This window comes from Aquarana catesbeiana, linkage group LG08 (genome assembly GCF_042186555.1).
Source record: "Aquarana catesbeiana isolate 2022-GZ linkage group LG08, ASM4218655v1, whole genome shotgun sequence".
Classification (NCBI taxonomy): Eukaryota; Metazoa; Chordata; class Amphibia; order Anura; family Ranidae; genus Aquarana; species Aquarana catesbeiana.
Window position 1 is genome coordinate 266,064,134 of NC_133331.1, and position 22,654 is coordinate 266,086,787.

The 22,654-nt window shown below is 44.5% G+C and overlaps 1 protein-coding gene across 2 annotated transcripts in view; it reads left to right on the top strand.

Moving 5' to 3' along the window:
• Positions 1 to 11,159: 11,159 nt before the first annotated feature.
• LOC141106408 (cobalamin binding intrinsic factor-like) overlaps positions 11,160 to 22,654 on the top strand; it is a 224,118-nt gene continuing 212,623 nt past the window's right edge. For both annotated transcript variants that reach the window (XM_073597175.1, XM_073597174.1), the window contains exon 1: positions 11,160 to 11,227. The gene's annotated coding sequence lies outside the window, so the exon portion shown is untranslated. The remainder of the gene's footprint in view (positions 11,228 to 22,654) is intronic.

Genomic DNA, 22,654 nt, shown 5'->3' on the forward strand with positions numbered 1-22,654 from the left:
TGAAGGCTTATATGCAAGTAATGGGCCATAAAAGGGGTGTTGGGTACTGCCCTGGGGAACATATAGCAATACATATATTTTTTTTTAAGCCATCCTTTTTTAGGAGCAGGGATTTTAATTATGCTTGCAATGCAACAATAAAAATGAAAAATTCCTGCCTGGATGGTCCATGTAATGTGCCTGTAAAGTGGTGCATCTGTTGCAAGCATAAAACATGCTGCTGTAAAAATTACATTTCTAAAGAAAAAAAAAACAAGTTGAATCCCATTACAAATGACTCGCAGTTACAATGTTACAATTGCTGGCTATTGAAAAGAATAAAGAAAAAAAAACAAACAATTTTTCTTTAAATAAACGGCGTGGGGTTCCCCCAAAACCCATAGCAGTCCCTTATCTGGGTATGCAGCCTACAGGTCAGGAAAAGGGTGTACGAGCGAGTGCCCCCTCCTCCTGAACTATACCAGGCCACATGCCCTCAACATAGGGGGGTGGGTGCTTTGATGGGGACAAGGGCCTCATCCCCAAAACCATGGCCGGTGGTTGTGGGTGTCTGCAGGTGGGAGGCTTATTGAAATCCGGAAGCCCCTTTTAATAAGGGTGCCCACAGATGCCGCCCCTGGTGGGAGCCTTCCTGGGAGGTGGGAGCGTTTTTGTTTTTTTGTTTTTAAGGTCAGCGGGCAGCGTGATTGAGGATGGATTTACATTGAGGGACACTATTGTTTGAATAAAGGAATTGTCAAAAACTTGTCTCTTGTGTTTATTACTTTTTGACACTTTTTTGGTGAATGGGTAGGGGTACGATGTACCTGATACTCATTCACATAAGGGGGTTGGGATCTCGGGGCCCGCATGTTAAAGTGGGCTTCCAGATGACGATAAGCGCACTGCCCACAGATCCCCACATCCACCGGCCACAGTTGTGGGGGTAGGGCTCTCCCATCAACATGGGGCAAGGTGCTTTGGGGTGAGGGAGGGAACTTTAGAAATGTAACTTGTTCTTTAGAAATGTAATTTTCAATTGCAACCGCAAATAAATTTAAATGTGATTTGACTCATTTTGTTTCTCATTTTTGCAGCAGCACATTCTGTACATCCTACAGATGCACCACTTTACAGGCAGACTAAGGGGACCCCCCCCCCCCCCCAGACACTATATTTAAAAGGAATTTGTTGTTTTTACTGTTTCACTTAAAGTGGGAACGCAGTGTTTTTGTTTTTTTTTGCTTATAACAGTGATGATCACAATAGTTTTAGCTGTCATGAATGGAAGCCATACATGACAGCTTGCATACAATTATGATTTGTGATTGGCTACAGCTAATCACATGGTGCAGGATGCCAGGTACCAAGTGTTAGCTGTGGGCCAATCACAGCATCACAAAGGTAAGCAAACAGTCATGAATGGAAGCCATTCATGACTGTTTTTTTACATTGTAATCTTGTGATTGCTATGATTGGTCACAGCGGTCACATGATTTCCCAGCCGCTCACAGCCGCCAGGTACAGAGCGCCATGATCCGCTGTCAGGATCACACCACTGCATACCCTAATGCCCCGTACACACGATTGGACATTCCGACAACAAAATCCATGTTTTTTTTCCAACGGATGTTGGCTCAAACTCGTCTTGCATACACACGGTCACACAAATCTTGTCGGAAATTCCAAACGTCAAGAACATGGTGACATACAACACGTATGATGGCACTAGAAAAGGGAAGTTCAATACCAAGTGCGCCACCCTTTGGGCTCCTTCTGCTAATCTCGTGTTAGTAAAAGTTTGGTGAGAGACAATTTGCGCTTTTCAGCCTCGTGCTTTTCCGATCTTTACTGCTCTTCAGTTTGTGCTTGTGGGTTCGTATCTGTTTTTCAGTGCTTGCATTCCCAAAGCACACGCAAGGTCCGTATAAAATAAAATATATGGAGTACTTTGCGGGTAGAGGGGCCATTGATATGCCAGAAAAGGTTTAATAAACATTTTAAAAATACTTTTTTTATTTAAACTGAAATAATATCTCCTTTGATTTACTGCTTGTGTTTCTTTTAGCTGTCTCCTAGGTTCTCCAATGGAAAGAAAGTGAAGTTGCTATGGCGCTGTTCTATTGTGTTGTACACCTGATCACATACCCTCTGATTGCTGTTAAACATAAAATATACAAAAAAAATGTAGTTGAACGTGCACTAATGCATTAGACATGCACTAGATAACTTATATTAAATGTGGTGACTAGAGTTTATCAATGTTCCATATGTGATTAATAAAGGATGCAAAATTAGTGACATTGGTGAAATAAATTGTTAATAAAATTAATAAATAAACTTAAATAATAGTGAACTGGAATACCAAAAAAGAGGGACAAATCGGTCCCATTTAACATACGTTAAGAAAATGTATATATATATATATAGTCCCATTTATTAATAAGTATACAATAACATGCTTCAGACCCCATTCACACAGGGGCAACACGACTTGCAGGTCGCCTCAGCGAGGCGACCTGCAAACGACTGCCCGGGCGACTTGCAAAACGACTTCTGTATAGAAGTCTATGCAAGTCGTCCCAAGTCGCCCCCGAAGTCGTACAGGAACCTTTTTCTAAGTCGGAGCGACTTGCGTCGCTCCCCTTAGAACGGTTCCATAGCACAGAACGGGAGGCGACTTGTCAGGCGAATAGGTCGCCTGACAAGTCGTCCCTGTGTGAATGGGCTCTCTGTGTTGGTGAAAAATTAGTGTTGATAATTTTCACTTTCCAAGGGTGATCACAGCATACGTGTCTTATTCGTGCTCTTATTGTGGCTGCACTCACCGGAATTTCCCCCCCCTCTTGGGGTATGGAGCATTCACAGTATCTGCCACTGTGTAGCACTTTTAAAGGCTGGATGATCCCCGATGTATTGGCAGTCCTCCACTCATGTACCATATACCATATAGAGGAGAAAGGAATACCAATAGTGTGATACTGTTTTAACTGTTTATTGCATTAAAAAGCGTGAAAAGGTACTCACATTCAGTAAAAAACAGTAAGGCATTTGTTGCTGACACTAGCGCTGACGAACGGACTTCGGTCTGCGATATCCTACCCAAAATGGCCGCCGTAATTACCAGCCACCGCAACACTCAGGTCACGGTTCATTATAAAAAGGAGATGAGGCATGCACGGTGTACGCTCGGCGCTAGTGTCAGCAATAAATGCCTTACTGTTTTTTACTGAATGTGAGTACCTATTGGGATTCCTTTCTCCTCTATATGGTTTGGTACATGAGTGGAGGACCAGTGGCGTAGCGTGGGTTGCCAGCACCCGGGGCAAGGCAAATCATTTGAGCCCCCTAACCTGCGGACTTTTAGCACTCCCCGAGTCCCTTCAAATACAATAGTACTGACCTACCTGATTCCTATATTGACCACAACACTAACCTACCTGATTTCAACACTGACCAACCTGATTCCTTTACTGACCATTACACACTACACTGACCACTATACTATACTGTCCACTACACTGAGAACTACACTGACCACTACACTGTGCACTATACTGTCCACTACACTGACCACCATACTATACTGTCCACTACACTATACTGACCACTACACTGACCACTACACTACACCGTCCACAACAGACCACTATACTGTCCACTACACTACACTGACCACTACACTGACCACTTTACTGTCCACTACACTGACCACCATACTATACTGTCCACTGCACTATACTGACCACTACACTGACCACTATACTTCACTGAGAAGGACAGACCACTATACATGTTCACTACACTGATAACTACATTGACCACTATACTGTCCACTACACTGACCACCATACTATACTGTTCACTACACTATACTGACCACTACACTGACCACCATACTACACTACACTGACCACCATACTACACTGACCGCTATACTGTCCACTATACTACACTGTCCACTACACTGACCACTATACTACACTGACCACTATACTATACTGTCCACTACACTGAGAACTATACTGACCGCTATACTGTCCACTACACTGCCCACTATACTATACTGTCCACTACACTATACTGACCACCATACTACACTACACTGACCACCATACTGTCCACTATACTACACTGTCCACTACACTGACCACCATACTGTCCACTATACTACACTGTCCACTACACTGACCACCATACTGTCCACTATACTACACTGTCCACTACACTGACCACCATACTACACTAACTGACCACCATACTACACTAACTGACTTTCTCTCCCCCCTCCCCCCGGGGCCAGTAACACGACTCTTACGAGAGAGTCTCACTCACCTTCGTGTCTGGCTGGCCTGCATCAGTCCGGAGGAGGAGAAGACAGCGGCGACCCACATTGCTTCTCTCCCCCACGCTCTAGCTGCCATATGCAGTGTGCGGTGCAGCGCACTGTGATTGGGTGTATGGGGGTCATGTGCAAAGGCGGGACTTCAGGAGCGATTGCGGACAGGCCAGCTCTACGCCTCACATGACCCCTATACACCCAATCACAGGGCGCCGGACACTGAACATGGCGGCCGGAGCGCGGGGGACACAGGAATTTAAAATTAGGATGAGGCAGCCAGTGACACATACTGGCGCCCCTCTAAATGTTGCGCCCGGGGCCACGGCACCCCTGCACCCCCCACGCTACGCCACTGTGGAGGACTGCCAATACATCGGGGATCATCCAGCCTTTAAAGTGCTACACAGTGGCAGATACTGTGAATGCTCCATACCCCAAGAGAGGGGGGGGAATTCCGGTGAGTGCAGCCACAATAAGAGCACGGATAAGACACGTATGCTGTGATCACCCTTGGAAAGTGGAAATTATCAACACTAATTTTTCACCAGCACAGAAGCACTTTATTGTATACTTATTGATAAATGGGACTATATATATATATATATATATATATATATATATATATATATATATATATATATATATATATACATATATGTCACTAATTTTGTACCTTTTATTATTCACGTATGGAATATTGATAAATTCTAGTCACCACGTTTAATATAAGTTATCTAGTGCATTTCTAATACATTAGTGCATGTTCAACTACATTTGTTTTGTATATTTTATGTTTAACAGCAATCAAAGGGTATGTGATCAGGTGTACAACACAATAGAACAGCGCCATATCTACTTCACTTTCTTTCCATTTATTTACTCCACCTAGTGTTAGTAACCAGTAGAGGAAGCAGTTATTTAACCCATTTTTCTGCTAGTACTTATTTCTTGCGCGGAATCACTCATATCCTCTTTAGGTTCTCCAATGGGCTTTTATTTTTTGACATTTTCTTCAATAGTGCAAATGTAATTTATTTGATACATGAGGTGACATTCTCTTCTTCAACAAACTATTATTATGTTGTGGGTCTGCTATACACACACCTTGTTTTTGTTGTTAATGTATGCAATACATTACAGTTAAAAATATACATCATTTTCAACACCATGAATTAATTTTGCAGAGTCACGAAAATGGCATGATTGTGGCAAATTATAAAACACTGTGGGAGCTATTTAATAAAGGAAAATCCACTTTGCACTACAAGTGCACTGCAAAAGTGAACTTGAAAGTGCACTTGTAGTGCAAAGTGAATTTGCCTTTTGGAAATAACCCTCATTGTCACTGTAAACATTAACTTACTCCAAAAACTGCTATTGAGCATTGAAAGAATAAGCCACACATTGTTGAGTATTAAAATTTTTACTCTGTGCACATTCACATGTGCGTTAGAAAAGGGTTTTTGAACAAACCAACACATGTTAGGAATAACATTTTTGGTATAGACAGTACAAATAGCCTTTTTTGTGTTAAATAGGCATGTTTAAACCATAAAACAATACCCAACTCAAGAACTTACAAAGTCAACTTTGAAAAAATGAAGGCAAGATCACACATTAGTATGTCCAAACTGTGTTGATCTTGCCTTCATCAGATGGGGTGATGTCACCCCTGTAAAAGCCAAATTTTGAAGATGCACACAAATTGAGAGTCAAAATGGGGATTTCCCTCCTGATCCCATGCCTAATGTCAACATGTGCTAGCTCCCATCATGGGGGGATCAATGGACGTGTTTCGAGGGTGCAACCCCTTCCTCTCATCTACTTTAGTTGCGAGGAAGGGGGTGCAACAACCAAACGCGTACATTAATATCCCGTTATGGAAGATAGCACATGTTAACACACTGTGTGCATCTTCAAAATTTGGCTTTCAAGATACTTAAAAAATTGGTGAAAAATAGCAAAAAATTAAGACTTTAGATGTTTTTTAGATTCGGCCTTAAAACATCAATGATGTTTTTGAGTCTTTTTTCAATATCATTGATGTCTTCCTTGATCTTTTGTAAATCACGATTGCACACCATGAGCACTCATGGTGTGCAAGTGCACATGTCCTCATGGAAACATTAGGACATGTCCCCATGAGGACATGTACACTTGCACTTGTGAAATGCGAATCTTCTTCCACAACATCCACATCACCTAAAATTAAAAAACACACCATGTATTATAAATATGCAGGCATCCATCTATTACCTGAAGCTGTGGTCTCAGACACTCACCTATTGTGGTCCCTATTTCACCTACTTCATAAACGTCTCCTTCCTCCACATCTTCTGGTTGTGATGTGGGGATTTGCTTTTTTTTCGGAGGGGGGGGTTCCCTGGTGTCCTCAGATGTCCCGAGTCTTTTCTCCCCTATGTGAATAAAAAAAGGTATACTTAGCTCACAGATATTTGAGGCCAGAAATAGTAATATGAAACATTGCTTGGAAGTGTCGTACAATTGTCTTTTTTGGCAGAGTTCCAAGCTGAAGACATTTTTTTTTCCTTTCCAAAGCTGGAATACTTACCTTTCTTGTACAATTTTCACACATGCAGACACCCCTAGTATCCACTGGAGCACCTGTGTGGGACACCCTAAAAAGTTTATTTTGGTGTCCCAGACTAGTGTTCCTGCGTCCAAATGTGTAAACAGCTGCTGAGTGTCCTCTCCCTACACTGAATTAAATTTGCATTTCATTCTAGTACAAACCCATCAAGACAACAATGTACTAAACTTCTTTTAATACAAATAGGCCTGAACAAATGTAGTTAACCTGTATTTTCCAAAAACATTGTATTAGTGGGCGAACTAACGATGTTTACTATGAACGATTATTGTGCCCACGAACCTGAAAGTTGCCATTTTAAACTGTACAACAGTAAAGAAAAGCACATGGAGCAGCATGCAAGTAATAATAAGAACACAATACAACTACATACTTTTTTGAAGAACTCTCTTGATCTTTCTGTACTGATCCTGCTCCCTCAATTTCAGGTCTGGCCAGCGTTTCCTCAATTGATCCTTGGATCGTCGTACCCCAAAATTCCTGTGCAGACTTTTCATAACTTTAGTCATGATCTTGGCCTTTCTCACATTTGGGTTTGGGTAAGGTCCATGCTTCCCATCATAGTCATCCCCACTTCAAGATGTCCACCATCACTATGAAGGACATATTTGAGGCCCTAAATCTCCTCCGGGATCGGGACGTTCGTGGATCCGGGCTTTCGTCGTTGCTTCTCTCCTCTGCATGCACTTGCTCTCTCTCCGCCATGTGCTCTCCCACTGCGCCGAAGGACAAGGGGCGGGGAATAGACTAGAAAGAACGTCAGGGACATGCGCAGTGTACATAAAGCATAACACACGTGCGTCGTACGTACAATCTGTGAGAGGAGGAAGGAGTATCGGAAGCGCCGATCGTTTGAACAAAGGTACAATTTTTACTTGGTGCATCAGTGGCCTATACTGCTTCTAGATTGAGGCCTATATTGGGACAAGATTATGAGAGTTTAGCCTGACATTAGGGTTTGTCTTGTGTTGTGTCTTGCAGAGAAAATTGATCTATTGAATGATCAGGACTTTATCCCCATATTCATTGATATGTACAGGGAGCTGCCCTGTCTGTGGCAGGTAAACCACCCCTTTTCTAACAATCAAACAAAGAAGAAGGCATCGCTGGATCAATTGCTGGAATTTGTGAAGCCGGTGATCCCTCATGGCAGACATTCCCTATTTGAAGGCCCTAATTGGTGGCATAAGGAGCACTTATAATAGGGAGCACAAGAAGGTCCAGGATTCCCAGAGATCAGGAGCTGCAGCAGATGGCATTTATGTACCCAGGCTGTGGTACTATGACAGACTGCATTTTCTGGCAGGCCAGACTAAACCTAATGATGTTAACTAGATATTATTATTGATCAGTAATTTCTGATTTTACAAAGTGTTTTACATATTAATAGACAGTAGTGGCCACAAATGATTGGGACAAGAATGAAAAATGCTGGGGTCAGAATGATAGTCTTTTCTATTTATTAACATTCAATTTGCAACAGTCATGAGCTGTAAATTGTATGTGATTGATGAACCAAAAGCTAAAATGTCCCTTTTTCACACACAGGAAAGTCTCAGCCAGGAGGAGGCTGAGGAAAGTGGCAGCCAGGAGGTGGCGGGGTAAGTGGAAGCCAGGAGGTGGCCGGGCCCAGTAGCCTGCCCGAATCCCAGATCCCTCCCCTCCGCCTTCCAAAAAAAAGGCCCAGGAAGAGGAGTAACCTGGAGGAGGCAGCACTTGGCCTATTTCGGAAGGCTACTGCGGCCCTCAGAACCCCCCCCAATATTCAAGAGGACTATGCCTACATGGCAGCCTGCAAAATGGAGGAGGGCCAACGCCTCTTATGTGAGGAAGTTAGCTTACAAGCCCTAAATAAAGGGTTGAGGGGCGAAATCACAAGCCAAAGCCACGTTTGTGAGTTCAACCATGGTCCTCCTCCACCTCCTGCCATACCTACGACATCAGAGCCACAGCCTGGAAGCACGCATGGAAGGAAGCGTGGAAGGAAGACAAGAAAGTGATGGCCTGGGTTCAGTCTGGTCTGACAAAAGACACAGGCTGTTGTAAGACCACAGCCTGGGGACAGATATGTCATCTGCTGCTGCTCCTGATCTCTTGTATTCCTGGAACTTATTGTGCTCACTATTATAAGGACTCCTCAGGCCACCAATTTTGACTGTAAAATAATTGACGTCTGCCCTGGGTTACAAAGGCTTCGCAAATTTCACCAGTTTCTCCAACGTTGCCTTGCTCTTTATTTTGTTATGACCCAGAATAAATGGCTATTTATTTTTCACAAATACTTGCCTATGTGTTTTACTTCAAAAAGGACAGTTTGTTTGTGAGTAGGCAGGTATATTTCCTAAATACAATGTCAAATTAACAAGGGACACCAACCTCCTTGGGGTTAAAAAATACAAGATAATAATGGTGTTGTGGTAACGTGACACAAAACAAAAGAAAAAATTATGGAGATCACTATAAAAAAATAAAATAAAAATGGGAGATCTGGATAAAAAAAAAAAAAAAATATTCATGAGATCACGAAAAATACTAAAGAAATCAGTTTGTCAGAACTCTGTGTGAATATCAGCAGCAAAACAACTTCATTATTCTAGCATTATAAAGAAGAAGAGAATGCGCTGCATTAAAAGATTTTAAAATTTGCAAAGTGACAAATGTGCTATCTCCATTACAAACGCAAGTTTTTCCAGAACGAGCGCTTCCGTCTCGTGCTTGATTGAGAGCATGCGTGGAACTTTGTGCGTCGGAATTGTGTACACACGATGGGAATTTACGAGAATGGATTTTGTTGTCGGAAAACTTGAGATCCAGATCTCAAATTTTGTGTGGCGGAAATTCTGATGGAAAATGTCCGATGGAGCCTACACACGGTCGGAATTTCTGCCAACAAGCTCCCATCAAACATTTTCCGTCGGAAAATCCGACCGTGTGTACGGGGCATAAGGGGGCGCACCGGTGTGCATGTTACAATCTCATGTTTTTCTCACACAGTTAAGAGGGAGAATGAGAATCTGCTGCTGTTGAAAAGGTACAAGCTAAATCATATATTATTATGCTATATTTTATAAGATAATAATGTATTATTTATCTATTTACTGTGAAATTACTGGTTGGAGGTTATAACTTTAAACTTCAGTAATTTGTCCGTTAGGCCACCTGCTTGAGTACAGTTTTTGAAAATATTATAAAATACCTTAAAAATAATATATAATAATTATTTGTATATTACTTACTTATGGTAATTAACCCCTTGCCACCCAGGCCAATTCTGACACTTCTCTCCTACATGTAAAAATCATCATTTTAAGAAAATTACTCAGAACCCCCAAACAATATATATATTGTTTTAGCAGACACGCTAGGGAATAAAATGGTGGTCATTACAAATAATTAATTAACATTTTATGTTACATGGTATTTGCGCAGCAATTTTTAAAACTTAAAAAATACACTAATGTTAGCCCGATTTTTTTGTGCACACTTGTGGAATGGCGCCAAACTTCAGTACTTAAAAATCTCCATAGGTGAAGCTTTAAAAAAAATTACAGGTTGCATGTTTAGAGTTACAGAGGAGGTCTAGTGCTAAAATTATCGCTCTCGCTCTAACGTTCGTGGCATATGTAACCTGTGTGTATCTAGCTCTGATACTAGCCAGTGCCTCAACAGCCACTGACCTTACCGCATGTCCCTGGCCCCCTATCATCCTTTCCAATAGCTTGCAGACTATTGATGTTAGGCTGACTGGCCTGTAGTTCCCAGATATAGATCTTGGCGCTTTTTAAATTTTGATGCCACGTTGGCTTTTTTCCAATCAGCTGTCAGCATTCCAGTCAGTAAACTGTCCATAAAAATTAGGAACAATACTGCCGGTCACTTTTTTTTAAATGAAAGTGATTGAACACTTTAACCGGAATACATAACTGTCCTAAATGATCCCATAATACTATATACAGTATAAAGCAAAGCAAAAATTTGGGCTGGAATTCCTCCTAAATTGATTTTAGATTAAAACTTTCTAAATAGCAGATCAGTAGATAACTAAACTGCTGACTGGGTGCTGATGTTTGTCCCACATGGAGGCTAGGAGGTAAATATTTTAATATTTTAATAAATCCACGTAGTTTTAGGTATGTGAGAAAAGAAAAATGTGATCTCTAAATTAAAATAATTAAAACTTCTGTTTACTCAACTTGTTTATCTTTTATTATATAAGCCAACCCCCTTCTCTGTAGGGTAGACCTCCACTAAAGTCTTCCAGCTGTCTACATTCTCAGCACCAACTGAACTACCCAGTAAGTATATGCTGGAATATCGTTATCTTAATATTATTTTTAATATAGTTATTAATAAGGAGAGAAACCTTGGTATTCAGATTTCAGGTAAAATTTAAAAATCTGCTCTGTTTCATTTTGATTTTAAATGATGGCAAGATTCCTCATGTTATTTTTACCATAATGGCTTTTTTCTGCACAATGAATTTTTTAGGTAATTTCTTTTCCCAAGTTTCTTCAACCTTTAAATACATTTAATATGTAAAAGAGGAATCCATTGTTTCAGTATAATGGTTGCTATAGGGGTATGGCCAACCAAAAGTAAAAAAAGCCTGTTTGGAAAGAATGATGACTTGCCTGCTCATTATCTGCATGACTTTTTTTATACCAATGTTCTTAGTGATTTATTTATGATGTAAATCTACACATGTGGATTCTTGTGGGCTCTCTGTATTTGGCTGAATTGGTTCGGACAGTGCTGAATCGCAGCCATTAATATCTAAACTGCTGCCAACAAAAGTGAGTACACCTCTAAGTGTGAATATGTCCAAATTGGGCCCAATTAGCCATTTTTTTCCTCCCCGGCGTCCTGTGACTCGTTAGTGTTACAAGGTCTCAGGTGTGAATGGGGAGCAGGTGTGTTAAATTTGATGTTAAAACACAATAACAGAGCTTTCCATTAAACATTTTTTTTTTTGAAAAAAAAAAAACAACTGTACACGTGCATGTATTTGAAAATGCCCAGCAAAGGCATCTTTACCAATGCCCAGCCAAGCCATCTTTACCAATGCCCAGCCAAGCCATCTTTACCAATGCCCAGCAAAGGCATCTTTACCAATGCCCAGCAAAGGCATCTTCACCAATGCCCAGCAAAGGCATCTTTACCAATGCCCAGCAAAGGCATCTTTGACAATGCCCAGCAAAGGCATCTTTACCAATGCCCAGCAAATGCATCTTTGACAATGCCCAGCAGAGGCATCTTTGAAAATGCCCAGCCAAGGCATCTTTGAAAATGCCCAGCCAAGGCATCTTTGAAAATGCCCAGCCAAGGCATCTTTGAAAATGTCCAGCCAAGGCATCTTTGAAAATGCCCAGCCAAGGCATCTTTGAAAATGCCCAGCAAAGGCATCTTTAAAAATGCCCAGCAAAGGCATCTTTACCAATGCCCAGCAAAGGCATCTTTACCAATGCCCAGCAAAGGCATCTTTAAAAATGCCCAGCAAAGGCAGAGTATGGGCAGAGTACTGCAGAGTATTGCAGAGTATGGGCAGAGTACTGCAGAGTATGGACATTTCACAAAAAAGGTACATAATAAACACAGAATTGTAGAAGAGCAACTCACGATTTTGTCCAATGTCCCGTGAAACCGCTGACACCGCTCTGCTGGGTCCGCTGTAGATACAAAGGGCTGGAATAAAAAAAATTATTTGTCATTGTTGTCCATAGGCCAGGACACAGGTTCAAAGTACTGCAGAGTATAGGCAGAGTACTGCAGAGTATTGCAGAGTATGGGCAGAGTACTGCAGAGTATGGGCAGAGTATGGACAGAGTATGGGCAGAGTACTGCAGAGTATGGGCAGAGTACTGCAGAGTATGGGCAGAGTACTGCAGAGTATTGCAGAGTATGGGCAGAGTACTGCAGAGTATTGCAGAGTATGGGCAGAGTACTGCAGAGTATTGCAGAGTATGGGCAGAGTACTGCAGAATATGGCAGAGTATTGCAGAGTATGGACAGAGTATGGGCAGAGTACTGCAGAGTATTGCAGAGTATGGGCAGAGTACTGCAGAGTATTGCAGAGTATGGGCAGAGTACTGCAGAGTATTGCAGAGTATGGGCAGAGTACTGCAGAATATGGCAGAGTATTGCAGAGTATGGACAGAGTATGGGCAGAGTACTGCAGAGTATTGCAGAGTATGGGCAGAGTACTGCAGAATATGGCAGAGTATTGCAGAGTATGGACAGAGTATGGGCAGAGTACTGCAGAGTATTGCAGAGTATGGGCAGAGTACTGCAGAGTATGGCAGAGTATTGCAGAGTATGGACAGAGTATGGGCAGAGTACTGCAGAGTATCGCAGAGTATGGGCAGAGTACTGAAGAGTATGGGCAGAGTACTGCAGAATATGGCAGAGTATTGCAGTGTATGGACAGAGTATGGGCAGAGTACTGCAGAGTATTGCAGAGTATGGGCAGAGTACTGCAGAGTATGGCAGAGTATTGCAGAGTATTGCAGAGTATGGACAGAGTATGGGCCGGACTTATCATTGGGCTTGACTGGGCTCAAGCCCATGGGCCCCGCCCCATAGGGAGCCCCACGGGCCCCAGCCGAGTGTACTCGGCTAGTTCCACTCACAGTCATGCCTAGTCCCGCCTTATGATGGACATAACACAGGGACTGTGCGTGACTGTGAGCGAAGCTAGCCGAGTACACTCGGCTATGTATGTTGGCACATGGCTCCGCTCACAGTCACGCTCAGTCCCGCCATTGGACCTGTGTTATGTCCATCATAGGGCGGGACTGGCTGCAAATGACACTGATAAGGCTGCAAGGCTGCAAATGACACTGACAAGGCTGCAAGGCTGCAAATGACACTGACAAGGCTGCAATGTCACTGGGCAAGGCTGCAAATGACACTGACAAGGCTGCAATGTCACTGGGCAAGGCTGCAAATGACACTGACAAGGCTGCAAATGACACTGGACAAGCATGCAGATGGACGCTGTGCAAGGCTGCATTGATGAGCATATAAATGTAAGTTTTTTTCCTTAAATTGTTTTTTTTCCTTAAAATTCCTTAAACTATCTTAACTTATCTTGAGGTTTGCTGATTGGTTATTGGCAGTTACGTAGTGCCTTGTTTACTGCCGTTGAGAAAACCTGTCTGCATTAGACAGTGATGTAATGGCGGACAAACGGTATCAGAGTGGTGCGCTTAAAATAAAACTAAAGGTTTAAGGTAATGTATAGAAGGTAGGGCCCAAAAGTGACTCAAGCCCAGGGCCCCCACCACCCTAAGTCCTGCCCTGGGGCAGACTACTGCAGAGTATTGCAGAGTATGGGCAGAGTACTGCAGAGTATGGCAGAGTATTGCAGAGTATTGGCAGAGTACTGCAGAGTATGGTTAGAGTATTGCAGAGTATGGCAGAGTATGGGCAGAGTATTGCAGAGTATGGGCAGAGTACTGCAGAGTATGGGCAGAGTATTGCAGAGTATGGCAGAGTATGGGCAGAATACTACAGAGTATGGGCAGAATACTGCAGAGTATGGGCAGGGTGTTGCAGAGTGTTGCAGAGTATTGCAGAGTATTGCAGAGTACTGCAGAGTATTGCAGAGTATTGCAGAGTATGGGCAGAGTATGAAGAGTATGGGCAGAGTACTGCAGAGTATGGGCAGAGTACTGCAGAGTGTGGGCAGAGTATGGGCAGAGTACTGCAGAGTATGGGCAGAGTACTGCGGAGTATGGGCAGAGTATTGCAGAGTATTGCAGAGTATGGGCAGAGTACTTCAGAGTATGAGCAGAGTACTGCAGAGTATGGGCAGAGTATTGCAGAGTATTGCAGAGTATGGGCAGAGTATGGGCAGAGTACTGCAGAGTATGGGCAGAGTATGGGCAGAGTACTGCAGAGTATGGGCAGAGTACTGCAGAGTATGGGCAGAGTATGGGCAGAGTACTTCAGAGTATGAGCAGAGTACTGCAGAGTATGGGCAGAGTATTGCAGAGTATTGCAGAGTATGGGCAGAGTATGGGCAGAGTACTGCAGAGTATGGGCAGAGTATGGGCAGAGTACTGCAGAGTATGGGCAGAGTATGGGCAGAGTACTGCAGAGTATGGGCAGAGTACTGCAGAGTATGGGCAGAGTACTGCAGAGTATGGGCAGAGTACTGCAGAGTATGGGCAGAGTATTGCAGAGTATGGGCAGAATACTGCAGAGTACTGCAGAGTATTGCAGAGTATGGGCAGAGTACTGCAGAGTATTGCAGAGTATGGGTACTGAGCAGCGCTGTGGGCGGGATCTGTAGTGCCCACATCGCTGCTCAGTAACCATACTCTGCAAACGATCTCTCCCCCTCCCCCTCTCCCCTCACACTGTAGGGCGCGCGGGAGCAAGATTCTGGGAGGACGTCCATGGACACCCTTCCAGAATAAGCCGACCACACTGTAGCTGTCTTTCGGCTATGGCGGGTCGGCAAGTGGATAATAACTCACTGGACTGCAGTGTGGGGTCAGTTCCCGGGCGCTCCGGTGTGTGCGATAAGGAGATTTCCCACAGGTGCGTCGGCAGGGAACGTCAGATGAAGAGACGTCAGATAAAGGGAACGGGGGGCGTGGCTTCAGCTCTCTCGTTTGGCGTGTGCGTCACCCCACTCGGACACATCACCGCTAGCCCCAGAGAACTATGGGAGATGTAGTTCGCAGGCGTGGTGTAGACGATTTGACAGTGTAATTTCTGAATTGTCACGGCGTGCCCACAGAGACGGCTCGACGTGCCGGCAGCGGCACGCGTGCCACGTGTTCGCCATCACTGGCCTAGGCTATAAGAAGATTGTCAAGACCCTGAAACTGAGCTGCAGCACGGTGGCCAAGACCATACAGTGGTTTAACAGGACAGGTTCCACTCAGAACAGGCCTCGCCATGGTCGACCAAAGAAGTTGAGTGCACATGCTCAGCGTCATATCCAGAGGTTGTCTTTGGGAAATAGACGTATGAGTGCTGCCAGCATTGCTGCAGAGGTTGAAGGGGTGGGGGGTCAGCCTGTCAGTGCTCAGACCATACGCCACAGCCTGCATTAAATTGGGCATTAAACTGCATTAAACCCTATTGAGCATTTGTGGGGCATCCTCAAATGGAAGGTGGAGGAGCGCAAGGTCTCTAACCTCCACCAGCTCTGTGATGCCATCATGGAGGAGTGGCAGAGGACTCCAGTGGCAACCTGTGAAGCTCTGGTGTACTCCATGCCCAAGAGGGCAAAGACAGTGCTGGAAAATAATGATGGCCACACAAAATATTGACACTTTGGGCCCAATTTGGACATTTTCACTTAGGGGTGTACTCACTTTTGTTGCCAGCGGTTTAGACATTAATGGCTGTGTGTTGAGTTATTTTGAGGGGACAGCAAATTTATACTGTTATAAAAGCTGTACACTCACTACTGTAGCAATAACTCTCGGTGGAGCTGCTGGTTTAAGCGGACTTGTTACCTTCACTCTCCTTCCCTCTGTTTTACCGTCACCGGGTCTAGGGTTCCGTTGAGTTTACCTCTGGACGATACACGCACCAACACTTGAATACGTTTTCAATGCTTTATTAAACGATTTACTAAGGAAGTAGCAGGAAAGAGGAAGAAGGGAAACTGCAGAAGAAACTCAAATATCTTCTTATAAGGTTCTTGACAAATGTCCCGGTAGAATTTGGATAATATAATAGAATGCGCTCCCCTCGTGGGACACACTCTTTGCTCGCCTGGATAGGCCTCTGTCACTTGCCTAGCAGCCAGTACGTAGCACGAACAAAAGTCTCTGCCACAGACTTGTTTGGGATAAACCTGTACGGTCCTCTGCCACAGGATGTACCATTTTTTTCTAGTAGTGAATGTCAGTCACAGTGCTTGAACCTTTAAGCCAACCCGGCAACACTATGCTGTATAGTTACTTTTAGGATACATCCTCCAACCGAGTCACCAGGCCCCTCTCCAGACCAGCACGCTGCGTGATCCTTCCATGGGATCTCCTCCGTTGTCCAGCTTCATCCCTTCTGGATAGACAGCTCAGGACCATTCCTCGGCTGCTGCGGTAGGCCCCAGACAAGCTTCTGGGCCCACCCCTGCGCCGCAGCAGCGTGGGCCTCCGGAACGGAGGACCACGAGATTGCTCTCTAACGCATACCTGTCGGCCAGGAGGGCCAGCAGGTGGCTGTAAAACGAACCCCCTAATATGGCGTCTATCCCATAAATACCCTCGCCCAGAATGCAACTCGGAGGACCACCTCCACCGAGTTGTCTCCGGGACAGAAGAGCATCCATATGCTTCGACGCGTTGCCCTTCCAACACTGACTAGTGATAACAGCGACACCCACCGGTCAGTCTGAAAACACACACAACGTCAGCCAAGCTGGAACAGAGGCAAACTTAACCTATTTAACGAACAAGTTACTAAATTTACCTAACATATGGTAGATCGCAAATCTACCAGCGCTACACTACATTGTAGCAAAGTGTCATTTCTTAAGTGTTGTCACGTGAAAAGCTATAGTAAAATATTTGCAAAAATGCGAGGGGTGCACTCACTTTTGTGAGATACTGTATATGATTTGTGCTGCACCGGATATGGCCAGGGTGTAACAGCCTGCAGCTATATATTTAGCTCGTGTGAAGCATGCAGATGCTGAACATAGGTAATTTTCATATAAAACACCTATATACAGTATGGCTTGTCTCATCATCTCTCATGATACAATAGTCCTCATGTCCTGCTTCGTGCAGACATGAGGGCGGTGCATTCAATGTAACAGTGTGTGTTGAGTCTCTATCTGTTACCCACATCCAGTGGAGCTTCTGTGCACTGTAGTGAGGTATCCTGGCTGAGAATTCACACCAGCGTGCATTCAAGTGTGACACGAGGGCTACCAGCAACAATTGGGGGTGCCCAACGTGGTCCGACTTTTGTTAGGACTCCAGCATTCACATCAGTAGAGAGAGGGGAAAAAGAGGCTTTGGTAGGGGTGGGCTATCAGGGTCGGTGGGAAGGGATGCGCTAACTTTTAGGGGGGTTTGTCACTAGTTATTTGTATATGAACATATGTCCCATGATCAATAAAGGCGAATAATAGCCTTAGTAGGTGCTGTATCCTCTTGTGGTTTGTCTTTCATGTTATATTTTTGGATGCACCTCCCTTACATTTTTGGGTTTAGGCAGCATAGCCGTTTACACTCACATAGATCTCATTTTTGGTGCGTTTCTGTAGTGCCGTAAACAGTAGCTTTTGGTAGGTTGATCAGTAGTCCTTTGTTTAAAATGATTTTTGGTACTACTTAAACTTTGAAGATATGCCATTTTAAGGATGAGATGTATATAAAAATAAAAAGTTACTTATTTACTTGTATAAAAATAAAAAAATGTGTTTAACAGTAGAATTTACTGAATAGGCAAATAAAACCTAAGAAACATAAAGGTATAGTTGAAACAAAAATCTTTGCTTACGTCCGTTTTGTGTGTGCAGATTTGTGGAAATGTGTTAGATTTAGAGAACAATTCAGGTACAGAGCAGATATAGGTAGCACATGGTATTATTTATGTTTTTGTTACCAGCCGACCAGTGGAAGAGGGGGATGGGATATTGCCCTTTAGAACATAGTAAAAACTAACATACTTTCAATGAATTTTAATATCAATCATTTGACTCAAACAGTGGTGGCTGGTGAAGTTTTAGGATGGGGGGGCGTCAGACCCTGCCCTTCCATTTTGACACCGCCCATTTCTCATAAGCCCCACTCCTTTTAGAATCCACCCACTCTGTCCCCTGTATTCCACTTGCTTCAAACCATAGTGTCAGGAGTATACAGCTCAGCATCACAGGACAGAGTATACAGCCCAAGAATCACAGGACAGATTATACATGCCCCAGAATCACAGGACAGAGTATACATGCCCCAGAATCACAGGACAGAGTATACATGCCCCAGAATCACAGGACAGAGTATACATGCCCCAGAATCACAGGACAGAGTATACAGCCCAAGAATCACAGGACAGAGTATACAGCCCCAGAATCACAGGACAGAGTATACATGCCCCAGAATCACATGACAGAGTATACATGCCCCAGAATCACAGGACAGAGTATACAGCCCCAGAATCACAGGACAGAGTATACAGCCCCAGAATCACACGACAGAGTATACATGCCCCAGAATCATAGGACAGAGTATACATGCCTCGGAATCACAGGACAGAGTATACATGCCCCAGAATCACAGGACAGAGTATACAGCCCCAGAATCACAGGACAGAGTATACATGCCCCAGAATCACAGGACAGAGTATACATGCCCCAGAATCACAGGACACAGTATACATGCCCCAGAATCACAGGACAGAGTATACAGCCCCAGAATCACAGGACAGAGTATACATGCCCCGGAATCACAGGACAGAGTATACATGCCCCAGAATCACAGGACAGAGTATACAGCCCCAGAATCACAGGACAGAGTATACAGCCCCAGAATCACAGGACAGAGTATACATGCCCCAGAATCACAGGACAGAGAATACATGCCCCAGAATCACAGGACAGAGTATACATGCCCCAGAATCAAAGGACAGAGTATACAGCCCCAGAATAACAGGACAGAGTATACATGCCCCAGAATCACAGGACAGAATATACAGCCCCAGAATCACAGGACGGAGTATACAGCCCCAGTATCACAGGACAGATCATACAGCCCCAGAATCACAGGACAGAGTATACAGCCCCAGAATCACACGACAGAGTATACATGCCCCAGAATCACAGGACAGAGTGTACATGCCTCGGAATCACAGGACAGAGTATACATGCCCCAGAATCACAGGACAGAGTATACAGCCCCAGAATCACAGGACAGAGTATACATGCCCCAGAATCACAGGACAGAGTATACATGCCCCAGAATCACAGGACACAGTATACATGCCCCAGAATCACAGGACAGAGTATACAGCCCCAGAATCACAGGACAGAGTATACATGCCCCGGAATCACAGGACAGAGTATACATGCCCCAGAATCACAGGACAGAGTATACAGCCCCAGAATCACAGGACAGAGTATACAGCCCCAGAATCACAGGACAGAGTATACATGCCCCAGAATCACAGGACAGAGTATACATGCCCCAGAATCACAGGACAGAGTATGCAGCCCCAGAATCACAGGACAGAGTATACAGCCCCAGAATAACAGGACAGACTATACATGCCCCAGAATCACAGGACAGAATATACAGCCCCAGAATCACAGGACGGAGTATACAGCCCCAGTATCACAGGACAGATTATACAGCCCCAGAATCACAGGACAGAGTATACAGCCCCAGAATAACAGGACAGATCATACAGCCCCAGAATCACAGGACAGAGTATACAGCCCCAGAATCACAGGACAGATCATACAGCCCCAGAATCACAGGACAGAGTATACAGCCCCAGAATCACAGGACAGAGTATACATGCCCCAGAATCACAGGACAGAGTATACATGCCCCGGAATCACAGGACAGAGTATACATGCCCCAGAATCACAGGACAGAGTATACAGCCCCAGAATCACAGGACAGAGTATACATGCCCCAGAATCACAGGACAGAGTATACATGCCCCGGAATCACAGGACAGAGTATACATGCCCCAGAATCACAGGACAGAGTATACAGCCCCAGAATCACAGGACAGAGTATACATGCCCCAGAATCACAGGACAGAGTATGCAGCCCCAGAATCAAAGGACAGAGTATACAGCCCCAGAATAACAGGACAGAGTATACATGCCCCAGAATCACAGGACAGAATATACAGCCCCAGAATCACAGGACGGAGTATACAGCCCCAGTATCACAGGACAGATCATACAGCCCCAGAATCACAGGACAGAGTATACAGCCCCAGAATCACAGGACAGAGTATACATGCCCCAGAATCACAGGACAGAGTATACATGCCTCAGAATCACAGGACAGAGTATACAGCCCCAGAATCACAGGACAGAGTATACAGCCCCAGAATCACACGACAGAGTATACATGCCCCAGAATCAAAGGACAGAGTATACATGCCTCGGAATCACAGGACAGAGTATACATGCCCCAGAATCACAGGACAGAGTATACAGCCCCAGAATCACAGGACAGAGTATACATGCCCCAGAATCACAGGACAGAGTATACATGCCCCAGAATCACAGGACACAGTATACATGCCCCAGAATCACAGGACAGAGTATACATGCCCCAGAATCAGAGGACACAGTATACAGCCCCAGAATCACAGGACAGAGTATACATGCCCCAGAATCACAGGACACAGTATACATGCCCCAGAATCACAGGACAGAGTATACATGCCCCAGAATCACAGGACACAGTATACAGCCCCAGAATCACAGGACAGAGTATACATGCCCCAGAATCACAGGACAGAATATACAGCCCCAGAATCACAGGACGGAGTATACAGCCCGAGTATCACAGGACAGATCATACAGCCCCAGAATCACAGGACAGAGTATACAGCCCCAGAATAACAGGACAGATCATACAGCCCCAGAATCACAGGACAGAGTATACAGCCCCAGAATCACAGGACAGATCATACAGCCCCAGAATCACAGGACAGAGTATACAGCCCCAGAATCACAGGACAGAGTATACATGCCCCAGAATCACAGGACAGAGTATACATGCCCCGGAATCACAGGACAGAGTATACATGCCCCAGAATCACAGGACAGAATATACAGCCCCAGAATCACAGGACAGAATATACAGCCCCAGAATCACAGGACGGAGTATACAGCCCCAGTATCACAGGACAGATCATACAGCCCCAGAATCACAGGACAGAGTATACAGCCCCAGAATCACAGGACAGAGTATACATGCCCCAGAATCACAGGACAGAGTATACAGCCCCAGAATCACAGGACAGAGTATACATGCCCCAGAATCACAGGACAGAGTATACATGCCCCAGAATCACAGGACACAGTATACATGCCCCAGAATCACAGGACAGAGTATACAGCCCCAGAATCACAGGACAGAGTATACATGCCCCAGAATCACAGGACAGAATATACAGCCCCAGAATCACAGGACGGAGTATACAGCCCGAGTATCACAGGACAGATCATACAGCCCCAGAATCACAGGACAGAGTATACAGCCCCAGAATAACAGGACAGATCATACAGCCCCAGAATCACAGGACAGAGTATACAGCCCCAGAATCACAGGACAGATCATACAGCCCCAGAATCACAGGACAGAGTATACAGCCCCAGAATCACAGGACAGAGTATACATGCCCCAGAATCACAGGACAGAGTATACATGCCCCGGAATCACAGGACAGAGTATACATGCCCCAGAATCACAGGACAGAATATACAGCCCCAGAATCACAGGACAGAATATACAGCCCCAGAATCACAGGACGGAGTATACAGCCCCAGTATCACAGGACAGATCATACAGCCCCAGAATCACAGGACAGAGTATACAGCCCCAGAATCACAGGACAGAGTATACATGCCCCAGAATCACAGGACAGAGTATACAGCCCCAGAATCACAGGACAGAGTATACATGCCCCAGAATCACAGGACAGAGTATACATGCCCCAGAATCACAGGACACAGTATACATGCCCCAGAATCACAGGACAGAGTATACAGCCCCAGAATCACAGGA